Below are 12,253 nucleotides of genomic sequence, written 5' to 3'. Positions count from 1 at the left end.
GGGGAGAGGGCCGGAGTGAGGGGATATAAACATTTGCCATTTCTGGGTTGAGGGGAAGTTTATTTTGGTATTCTTCGTTTTATATGATTTATTTTCTTTTGTATTGATAAAATATTTTATAATTTCAAAAATTGAAAATGGGAATGGGAAGAGGATGTTGCTTTTTAATTTTTTTTCTAATCTGACCCAAATACATGGCCATTTCATCAAAGACAAAGCTTCACTATATACTGGCATGAATGTCACTGGGTGGTTTTTTTTTTAATTGCTTCTTTTTTAAGGATTGATTTATTTATTTTACAGAGAGAGCACTGCGAGTAGAGAGAAGAGCAGAGGGAGAGAATCTTCAAGCAGACTTCCTGCTGAGCACGGAGCCTGACATGGGGCTCAATCCCATGACTCATGAGATTATGACCTGAACTGTAACCAAGAGTCAGACACTTAACCAACTGAGCCACCCAGGTGCCCCTTAATTGTTTCTTCTTAAAGAGTGACCCAAAGTATACGGTGTTGGTTTCCTTAGCTTTCTTTTCCTATGTCATTCCAATCAAATGAGAACCACATGTGAAAATCATCTGCAAGGCACTGGCATCTGAAGACTGTTCTATTTACCCCAATAAATTTTCAACCTGTTTATATATAGCAAGCTGAGGCACTGAATGGCTACAAACTCATTTACCAATAAATATCATTGATTTAAAACTAGGTACCAAATAGTGATATAGAGAAGACAGACAAAACATTCATAAAACATTCCCACAGACACAAAGCTACATACCAAAATAAGAGACAGTTGACACAACAGGAGATAAATGACTGGTACAGATGGAAGGGACAGATTTCATTCATTCACTTAACCATTACATATTTATCAAGTACTTACTATGTGCCAACCATCGAGCTAGGGGGCTGAGCTTATAAATGTAAATTTGATACAGGCTCTGCCCTCAACAAGCTTACAATGTAACGCTTATACTACAAGAGTGCTTTGCAAGTATTTCCACTATAAAGCTCATTGCATGAATTTTGAACAGCCTGTTTTGTCTCGGGGCAGTTGCTTCCTCCAAATAGGATTTGTACCTTACTGCCCAGAACCTAGCATAGTAGCTGGTGTAGAAAAGGCCTTAAATTTTTATCAAGCAAATCACAAATGAAACCTGCATTGCACTAGAAATCTATAACTCACAGTTACTTTTCCATTTTTTTCTTCCTGGCAAGATGCCTCATTTTTAGATTTTGCCTTCAGAGCCTAAATATCTTCAAATCACAGTGCTCACCGTTCCCCCGTCCCCCGCCATTACCCCCTAATGCTTTCATCCTATCACTACACACACACACACACACACACACACACACTGAAAAGAATTTTAAAATTCCAATCATGACCATTTAGAGCCATTAATGAGAAACTGTAGTTTAACAATGGAATCTCAGAAAACATTCCAGGGAATTATTTGCTTCACTGTCTCACTCTAAATACAGCATACTGTCCCAGCATTCTTGCACACAGAGATTTGAGAGAGCTAACAGTCTACATCTTTGCTCATTGCACAAATCAACTTGGATAGGCCAGTAGACAGACAACCTTTGTACAGTCAAGAGGTCAAAAAAATTAGCAAGACAGGCAGCCTCCTAGAGGAAGCAAAGCAGAGGCAAAGGTTTTGAGAATCAGGCCAGAATGGAGCACCCTGGGACAAAAGAGAGTAACAAGATGGAAAAACTGAGTGTGTGAGTGTGCTGCTTTATTAAAGAATATGGCAGAGAGAAAAGAGATCAGCATAAAACCTTGGATTCTAATGGTTTGGGATCTTATGAAATATGGAGAAGGAATGGGAAGGGGAGGAGTTTGATGCACAGGGAAAAGTGTCCCTGTATTTATTTCAGATTTTCTATTGCCTGCATATATCTTGATTTATAGATCCTCATCAGCAGGGTCAGTCCTGAGCTGGAAGACAGATCAATATACCCTGGATATAAAGACCAGCTGTTTATCATTACTCTTCAGAGAAGTTGATCATCTGAAAATTCCAAACAATTTAGCATCCTCTGTAGTCAGAGAACTCAGAAAAAATGTCTCAACTTCAAGTTTCCAATCTCTGTCGGTCAAAACCTCAGACTTCATTCTGTAATAAATTATTTTAGTATAACAAAATTTGATTTATATTAGTCTTTCTCATTTTGAGTTGTCTGCGAATTTGGATATAATTATCTAGGAACGTAATTTAGCATAAATATTCCTGAACAATAAGCAAATGATTTATCATGTCTCTGTTTATAGACCATTCCCAACCCAACTGTAGTACAGACTCGAGCCAGAAACCATTTCTTCTACCCGGCTCTAACTATATGCATTTGGGGGTCAGGCTGAGAAAACAATGGGTGTCTAAGAAATATGTTCTGTTTGATATTTAAAGAACAAATTCTATGTTCTCCTCAGGCCAAGAAGGATATTTTAAAACACTGCTTGCTCTAGGTACAAGAGATACTTTTTAAAATCTTATCTTTCCTTATTTAATCCAAGAAAGACTCCTCAAAATCTCAAGTGTGTACATCATGGACTGAAGCTTTGCCCTCAGTTCAATGATAGGCTATCGTCTCTTGGCCTTCAAATGGCCATGTCTACATTACCTCCCAAACAGATAACTGAATCAAACTTGTAGGAGTTGTTACATGAAATGGGAAAATTCCTGTTTGGTACAACGGCTTCACTGTACTCTCTCCATTTCTACTTCCACAAGTGACTTAAATACAGCTCTCAAAGTCCACATGCCTCATGAGCTTCTTTGGTCAGTCCAATCTCTGTTATCTCCTTATTAATCACACACATAGGAAGTGAAGTCCTCAGGCATGCCAGGCCCTGAGCAAAGGTGTTACAGTTGTTCTCATTATGGAACTAGAGAGGACAACCAGACCATTTCAAAGCAACAAGATGAGGGTGATGTTAGGAGAAAGCACAATGGGTGCCCTTAGAAGACACTGCCTCTGTGGGAGGGAAGCGGATGCTGACAAGAGAGGGCTGTCACAAATCCCTGTCATTGATCACTTGTGGTGCCAACAGTGTCCTTGAAAATATTTCAATACTTATTCTGGGTTCAGAAGCAAGTGCTAAAATCAGCTTCAGAAGTCACAGGTAGAAGAAGCTGGCCATGGCTTTGGTCTGGAACATGATAACTATAGCACAACACTTTTCTTCCATTATCAATAAGCTACACAAGTGCACAATCACAAAACAGTCTATAAATCTGATGTTCTAATGTTTCTACTTGATAATCCATGTGGAATCCAATTCTAATTCAGTGTGAGTCCTTTGTTCTCTTCCTCCTCAATCATAAATCAAAGCATTGATGGCCTCAACACTGACCTAAGTGACAGAAAGGGTCTCTAAAAAAATCTTTATTTATACACAAATCCCTTCATTTACTATTTTAAAGGAGGCCTTTTCTTCCCCTGAATGAATAAAGGTCCTTGTGAGATTGAAATCTCCTTTGTCTAATGAATTACAGAGAGATGAACCTTGAAATAGGGATGTGTCATAGATCACCTGAACAGTAGCATTAAAGAGAAAGGTTAATTTTTAAAAGGAATGTGTGGAATCAAAAAGAGAAGAGAGAGAGAGAGAGAGAGAGAGGGAAGATGATTTGTGATTTTCCAGGCAGACAGGAGATATTTCTCAGAGAAAAAGGCATGGAGTTAGTAATCAAAACTTGTATTTTAACTTTCAAGAGTTTCTATTGACACTCTCTTCTACTCAGTCTCAAATATTTCTAATTAACCTCAAGTCAATACTAAAGTTCGACTGCACATACATTGGTTTCCACGCCTCTAGACAAGCATCCCTGGGAAGAATCTACAGTTGTAGTTGAGTCAAAGACAAAGACAATATGAGGCAAGGACACTTTAGCACTGCTTGACTAAAATCAACCAAATCTAAGATAATAACTTTAATATTTAATATTCCCACTGCCAGCAGAATTGTTCACTCTTTGGCTAATGGGAGGAACATCCCTGGTTCCAAGGGATCAGATGTAAAGTCTGACCAACGCTGACCCTAAAATCATTTTACCAACTTACAAACCCTAAAAAGAAAATGGAATTCATAAATTTTCACTGACAGGGGTATAATACAATGCTTTTCATTTTCTACAGTAAAACTGCAAATTTAAAAATGTAGGGAGATGCCAGTTCACCTTTCTGTAGGTTGCTTCTCCGTTGGAGCACAGATCTCACTGAACATATTTGTTCTACCTCTACTTAGGTGTTTCAAGCTTGAGGAGACCATTTAAAAATCATCTCTCAGGATTCCTGGGTGGCTCAGCAGTTGAGCATCTGCCTTTGGCTTGGGGCGTGATCCCAGGGTCCTGTGATCCCTGCATGGGGCCTGCTTCTCCCTCTGCCTATGTCTCTGCTTCTCTCTCTCTCTGTGTCTCTCATGAGTAAATAAATAAAATCATTTAAAAAAATCATCTCTCACATGTTTTGTCAACATCCTCTGAGGTGCTTTTTATTCAGTTAACAATTGTTTCTCCCGCAGGATGGTCACTGAGGGGAGACAGCTATGGGTGTTTGCAGCAGAACACAACCTGCCGTAACTTTAGCCATCATGGATGGTTTTCTCTCATGATGAGTATCTGCAGTGACACTTTACAACTTACATTTGACTCAGGGTTACAGCTATTCAATCAACTCCCAGAAAGTCCCAGGCTTCCTACCTGAATTTTGCCAACCTCAAAAATGTTCTATTTCCCTCCACTTTAGCCTTTCCTAGAAAATATACACAAAGGGGCATTACACACAAGATTCTATCGGGGTCATTTCTAATTAAGTTGTGTTTGCAACCCTTCACCTGAGCATTCTCCAATAGACTAGGAAAGCCACCACCTTCGCTGTCATCCCCCTTCCCTAATGATTCTGGTGAAATTCGAGATCAAAATTGAACTATGTTTTACCCTGGTATGAATCTTTAGTCTAACATGAGTGTTGACAGATGTTTTAGAAATGCGTCCTTCAACTCCTTAGGAAACCCCTTTCTCCTGAGTTCTCACTGACAGGTTAAAACCAAGCAGTATTCTTTGTCTCTTTTTGATTTGGGCAACTCAAAGTTGGGAAAAGTATAATAACTTTTTTTCCCAATAACCGTTCTGTTGGTGCAGAACAAGGATAATTCATCTTCATCACTCCACAAAACACCCTATTTTTGAACAGCCCACTCTATGATTATGCAGGAAACAAGCAGCAAGGGAAGGTAGAGATGTTCTTAGGAAAAACTGTCACTTCTACTTCAAAAGCATGCAGTGGGAGAGTGCTTGTGAAAGAAAAAAAGATACCTGGTCTGAAAAGAAGCAAACATTATCTATCATGCTAAGGCTTTATTTATCATCCTGCTAGAGCAGACAAAAAATAAAATAAAATAAAATCAATGCTATTGTCTCAACTAGAGAGGGGAAAAACTCTTAAAGATGCTGATGGAAGAAAAAAGCCCTCTGCATTCTTCCGTTTACCACCAAAAGCCTCTGAAACATCAGTCTGCTGAAAGCTAAAGGATAAAGGCAAGATACAGGAATAACTCAAATGATGCCTCCTGCCACCGGAGTCAGTCACTTGGGATGAGAGTGAAGTGAGAGATTAAAAAAAATAGATTAATTGAACAGCACTAGATCATCTCAGCTGCAGAAATACTGGAACATGGAAATGCAGAGGTGCTTTGAGTCAAAAAGGAGAGATCATTTCAGGTGAAACAAAGGGGTTATCAGTTGGGAGTAGTACTGTCTGTTTCATGATACGTGGCCAAAAAAATCATGATTACAGTCAAAGCCAGATTCAGAAAAACTGATCATGTGAACTTCTCACGGTGCTGGGAGGAGTATACTGTGCCATGTGCCGATCCCGTAACTCGCTCAGTAGACACGATGAGCTGCATGAAAGCAGATCAGAGGGCCGTGCGCCAGGCACCGTGGCAGGCAATGCAAATGCTAAGATGTGTAGGAGAAAGACACAAGCACGGTGAGCCAGCCACTGGGGGAGGGCATTGAAAGGCCAGCCAGCCTTGTGGGATGATCCTGAAGCATCTCCTAATGCATGAGGGGTTCCTAAAAGTTAATGTCTATGAGGCTCACATGAGTATCCTGCTAAAGGAATCTTATTCAGACCATTCTGACAAGATCCCCATGATGTGGATGTTACTGTCTTTGGGCTACACTCTGAGTAGCGGGCCCCAAATGACACTTGATTTCAGCTCTTTCTGCAGCAAGAGCAGGATGGGAGAAATGGAGCAAGTATTTATCTGACTGCACTGCAGTGAGAACAGAGGTCTCCCTGGCCTGCAATTCTGTGCAATTCTGTGCACACCGAAGATGGTGAGGGGCCGCTCTCCATCTCCTCTGAAGCATAAGGGAATCTACTGAATTGGCAGCAGCACAAAAAAAGCATTTTCATGATGAGGAGCCCCTTGACTGGAAATCTTGCTAATGGTGAAGGTGAGTTTTAAGGCAGATCATAAAACGTCCTTACCTAGATTCTACGGTGGAAAAGTATAGAGATTTTTCATCTGTCCTGAAGACTGGAATGATGACTTGGCTTTTCAAAGACTCAGTCCACCGTGGTAGTCTGTGAAAAAAAAAAAAAAAAGCATGTAAAAGTGACTTTCAATATTTGTTCACTGCATTTCTGTGACAACCTTTGGTTACACTGTGTTGGGAGCTAACTGGTATACCTAACCAACATCCTTCCTGTCAACATTTATGCCGCAGAGAAAATAATCAGATTATGGTATCTTGACCAAAGGACCAAAGAAGAACTAGGTGTGAGAATCAGCCTTCTTAAGAGATGTGTTTATTTGAATGTTTATTTAAAGCCTAAAAGAAAAGAAAAAGTCAAAGGAAATCCTTAGGCTTTTTACCCTCACAATTTACAAAGTGAAGAGAATGCAAATCTATTCCTCTCTGCAATAGGACCTCAGTTGTCATCCCATCAGGTCTCATCACCCCATATATCAAACTTTCACATTCTAACAGTCCTTGCTTCTCAACTTAAAAAGGAGCAAGCTTATTATGGTTCTTCCTTAACAGAAACAATTTTCTACCATGTCTCCAGATCCTGCTCCAGGATTGCTACATCTCTCCCTTCTCAGCTATCTGTACCGGTATCTGAATTTTCTTCCCACTTATTCTTATTTCTTAATACATTTTTAAAAAGTAGCAGAACACCACTTTTCACATGAAATCTAATGTGGAACCCTAAGACAAAAAATAAACACAAGCACACTTTCCGGGTTGAAAGAGGGGCATGGGGAGCACAGACCCCCCCAACCCAGTCTCCCACTTCCACTTGTCTAGGCAGTGCTTACACAGCCTCTAAAGACCTCAGGCTCTGAAAACCATCTGCTTACCTCACTCCCTGAGCTGCCTCTCAAGACCCCAGGTTCTGCAAAGGGTCTGATCCCTCCTCTCCCTCTCTCTAGTCCAAGGAAATAGTTAAGAACCCCCCAGATTTCTTAGTCGATAGGCACCTGCTGGTATGTCTTACCTGATTCTCTAAAGAATTTGAGAGTACAGACAAGTAAGGAGCTATTTACGATTCCCACATATTTCATTCTCTCTCCTCAATGCCTTTGCACATTCTGTTTCCTCTGTGCTAATCCTCTCTTGGCTTTTCATCTCGCCTAGAATAAAAGCCCGGTTGGTTTTCAATATTGCAAAGCATTTACTCGATGTGCAAGCCATCTCCCTCTATCCTTAATGCCCCCTGCTCTCCCTATCCTCTAGCCCCACCACAGACTTTGAATGGCACATGGGCTATAAGGAAATGCCTTCTCTAGCTGCACTACTTTTCTAAGAGTTTGTTTTCTTATTAGACATATATCTATTGGTTTTCATCATATGCTTTTCCGAAAGTATGGATCTAGAAGGAATTGCCTAATGGACTCACTGAAAGTTTGCTTTCTCATTTAAAACTAAGAGTTTTATTTTTATTTATTTTTTTAAAGATTTTATTTATTTATTTGACAGAGAGATAGAGAGAGCCAGAGAGCACAAGCAGAGGGGATGGCAGAGGGAGAAGGAGAAGCAGGCTCCCCATTGAGCAGGAAGCCCTACTCTGGACTTGATCCCAGGATCTTGAGATCACAACCTGAGCAGAAGGCAGACACCTGACTGACTGAGCCCCCGAGGAGCCCCTGAAAAGTTAGAATACAATTTTATTTGGAATTAAATTTTGAGACAACAATGGATCTCTGTCTAGACTAGAAATGGTCTCAGTGTAGCAAATCCTCCAAATTTAGTTATGTCCTACTGCAATAGGAAAGAAATTAAAATCAACAAGGATTTGTCAAGTACTTCTAAGAGTTATATGGGAGATAGAAGAGAAGAGTACAGTGTTCTTTCCTAACTAAAATTGATTATGCTAATGGTTGGCAATGCAAATTGATATATGTTATATTTGATTATGTGCTAAGGGAGAAAAGTGCTGTATGAAACTGTTGGTCTTTTTATCCCCTTAAATCTGAGGTCCTGACATACTAACTTCATTTTTTTTTTCAGCAAAGCTATTCTTCTTCAAAGAAAGAGAAATCAACAGTGCTGAACCCTCGTTCTCATTCCAATACTCATAATTCTGGACAGCAATTTTATTCTTATTTCAGTAGCTGTATATTGGTTAAAATTAAGCTAGCAGAAAAGGTAAGTTGACAGTGTTCACATGATATTAAGTTGGAAAATTCTAGCTTGTCTCTCACTCCTACTCTTTTTGCACTTACATTTTAAGTTAAATTCTCCACCAAATGAAATGCAATGGATTGAAGATTATATTTGTTTACAAAGAAGTAGACCAAAGTCACTCTCAACACAAAAACAAAGATGGTGTTAACATGGGCTGTTGCATAATATCACAGGCATTCATTTCTAAACCTAGACTTTAAGGATTAGAAAGAGGTAGGCCTCTTTGTAATTACTGGAGCCGCGAATTTATGCTTGAGAGGTCAGTGTTCTTGGTCAGCTTGTGGTTTCCTAGTCTGAGTCTACAGTACCAGACTCACATCTATACTGACACTCTCCCCTCTGCTGATCCATGGGAAAATGTGCTGTCTAAAGTAAATCAACTCAGTAGTTTTGTAATATGCTCAGTACTTGTAATTTCAACTGTAAAATTCCTCCATAAGTAGCAAAATTTTGAAGCAAATATAACATGTCATGTGGTAGATCTCAAATACAATGGACTCTTCTAGTTATATCATCCCCAAATAATTGCACAATTTTGGCTTAAATATAGTCATGACTTTATGATAGTTTTTTTTTTGGATGTCCTTGTCACTTTCACAACTGAAAGGGTTGTTAGATCCCTAGGCCTATTTTTTTTTTAAGTTTCTTTTTATTCTTTATGTGTGTTTGTTACCTTTTACACTGTGTTTCTTTTCAGTTAGGTACTGAGTCTTGACATTTCTCCCTTGGACCACTCTGTGGTTTTCTCCAAAAATGGTGCAAAGACTTTGGCAAATTGAATTTTAAAAATAATAATAATAATTGGTCTTTCTGTGCTATGCATTGCACACGTTAGTTGCTAAGAAAAGCTCCAGGTTACCTGTAGACCCACTCATTTGCCAACTATTCCAACCCATTGTGGCATTACTGCACTCATCAGTTTTTATGCATGACACTCTAATATGCTCCTAGCCCTGTGGCCCTGCCACAAACTACACATTGCATAACAGGATTCCGCCACAGTCTATCTCTTGCCTGTCCCTTTCTATGGAGGGCTGGACATGTTCATTGTACCTCTAGCTACTTTACAGATCCAGTTACCAATGGACTCATTGCATTAGAACATGCCATAGCGGTCTGTGTGATATAAATTCCAGCCAGGAAACTGAACATCCTTATATAATAGAAATGAAAAGTTGCCATAATCAAGCCCAAGTTAAAGACAACCCTTGAGCCCCATACACTGAACCTCTGGCTTCCTACTGTAGTAATCACCTTTATATTTGATCAGGTTCTCCAATCCCCCATTCTTCAAAGTGCTAAGCCTCGTAAGCAGTATAGCCTAATACTGAGATCGTATCACACTTCACCCCAAGCACTTCAGAACACAGCAATATGAGATGCAGCCTTTAGCCTCAAGATGGGACATGAGGGGATCCCTGGGTGGCTCAGTGGTTTAGCGCCTGCCTTTGGCCCAGGGTGCGATCCTGGAGTCCCAGGATCGAGTCCCACTTCGGGCTTCTGGCATGGAGCCTGCTTCTCCCTCCTCCTGTGTCTCTGCCTCTCTCTCTCTCTATGTCTATCATAAATAATAAATAAATAAATAAATATTTTTAAAAAAAGATGGGACATGACACACACCTGTGAAACAAACAGAAAACACAATATATGGTCACCATTCCTGCCACTTTAGGCTCTGCCGAGACAGGCTTCAAGCACCCATGGGAAGAATGTTATCACAATAACAAATGTGATTCTGTTAAATTAGAAGCTGAGAAAACCACTTGTATATGTGGTGTTTCCCCTGGTACTGGGATGATCAGTAAAAAATGAAAAAGCCTGTATTTTTGGCTGATCCCAAATGTCTAGGGAAAATAAGGTGGCTATTACACAATGGGGGTGTTGAAAGATTGAGGATGGAAATGAAAGAGGGTTTTTTAATACCTACTTATATATATATATTTTAAAATGATAGCCATCCCCAGCAACCCCAAATAGGCACTACCAGCAGGGATTAGATCCTTAAGGAATCAAAGTTCCTGTGTGAAGTCAAAAAAATATTGAATGAGTTGTAGAAAAAAGAAATCTTATCTATGACCTAGGGCTACATGTATGTAATTAAGTTCTTTTCCTTACTATATCAGACTTACATGTAAATATTTCAACTAAGTTTTCTATTCCTTCACAATTTTATACAGAGCATGTTGATAATAACTTTTCAACTTAGTCCAGAGGTTATAGAATTTGGACACATGATGGTGACAGAACCAGCCTAAGGGTGGATATTTCCCAGAGGTCCTGAACTAGGCTGCATGCATCAATGGATGAGGTTCTGGGTTTCCTCACTTTGAGGAGGAGGGAACCATGTCTTGGTTGTCAAGGGTTATCTTTAGAATGATAGCGTGGAACCAACGTTTATAAGTGAGAATATATTCAAAGGATATCCAAAGGTTTAAACTGTATAAAACTTCGTCATATTTTTTGGCCTCTACATAGTCTTGTGTTTGGGAAGTTCTCCACTGAAAGCCTTTGAAAGGTGAGGGCCTGCCTTCTGCTGGGGAAAGCTCCAAGAAATCTCTCTGGACCTTGAATTGAGAGCCAGAGACACGTAGCAGAGAGAACCAGACAATGACAATGAGACTGGGCACTGCCTGGGTAAGTTGCAGCACTCAGCCTCCAGTGGAAATGGTAGAAGCTTTGTCAAGCAGTTTGGAGTATGTTGTGGGGTGTCTCTGAACCCAGTTCTCCAGTTTACTTTGTGATAATGCAAAGTACCCTCTCTTACCCTGTTCATAGATCTATTTTCTCCTTAAATTTCTGTCGAGACCAAAAGATCTATCTTTTCATTCTCCTGAGTCATAGCAAGAATCTACACTCTATTTGTAGTCACTGACTTGGGAAATTTGTTCCCTGCCCTACTTCCTACAGAATAGGTATTTCTTCTCAGTTTCTTGTGGATTTTAATATCACCTATGATCTAAATGTCATTCTCCTTCCTTACTCTCATGATAGATTTAGGCATCATTTATGTAAAGAACTATGCATCTCCTGAAAACATGCAGAATGTTATGCAATACACAAAAGTTATTGAAAACATAATTTTGACATTTAATTGAGAAATTAAACAAATAAAATTTAAGAGCCGAGTGAAGAGTGGGTCTTAGGCTGGAACAATGCAGTTATCAAATTTCCTTTGTGTAATAAATGGGAGATGAAAAACAATAGTTCTATATAGGCTTTAAAGCAAATTTTTTGCATATGTTATGATGAATATCATATACTAAGATGAAATGCTACAAGTTAGCATGCAACTAGGATAAACACATAGCTTTAATAAAAAAAGAAATTTGCTAGATAACGACAGGCTACCCTTTTAACTTCCAACACACGTTTAACTCTTTCTGGTAAAGAAAGGAAGGAAAAAGGAAGAAAAAGAAGGGAGGAAAGAAAGAGAAAGAAAGAAAGAAAGAAAGAAAGAAAGAAAGAAAGAAAGAAAGAAAGAAAGAAAGAAAGAGAAAGAAAGAGAAAGAAAGAAAGAAAGAAAGAAAGAAAGAAAGAAAGAA

At 39.4% G+C, this 12,253-nt stretch overlaps 1 long non-coding RNA gene across 3 annotated transcripts in view; it reads right to left on the bottom strand.

The window, feature by feature from the left end:
* Nucleotides 1-12,253, bottom strand: part of LOC140633643 (uncharacterized) — a 440,888-nt gene that overhangs the window by 113,104 nt on the left and 315,531 nt on the right. For all 3 annotated transcript variants that reach the window (XR_012031213.1, XR_012031215.1, XR_012031217.1), the window contains one exon: nucleotides 6,508-6,603. This is a non-coding gene — a long non-coding RNA (uncharacterized lncRNA). The remainder of the gene's footprint in view (nucleotides 1-6,507; nucleotides 6,604-12,253) is intronic.

The sequence above is a fragment of the Canis lupus genome, chromosome 5 (assembly GCF_048164855.1).
Source record: "Canis lupus baileyi chromosome 5, mCanLup2.hap1, whole genome shotgun sequence".
NCBI classification, from domain to species: Eukaryota; Metazoa; Chordata; class Mammalia; order Carnivora; family Canidae; genus Canis; species Canis lupus.
The sequence above is the reverse complement of the archived record's forward strand: the minus strand, read 5'-3'. Positions and strand labels throughout refer to the sequence as shown.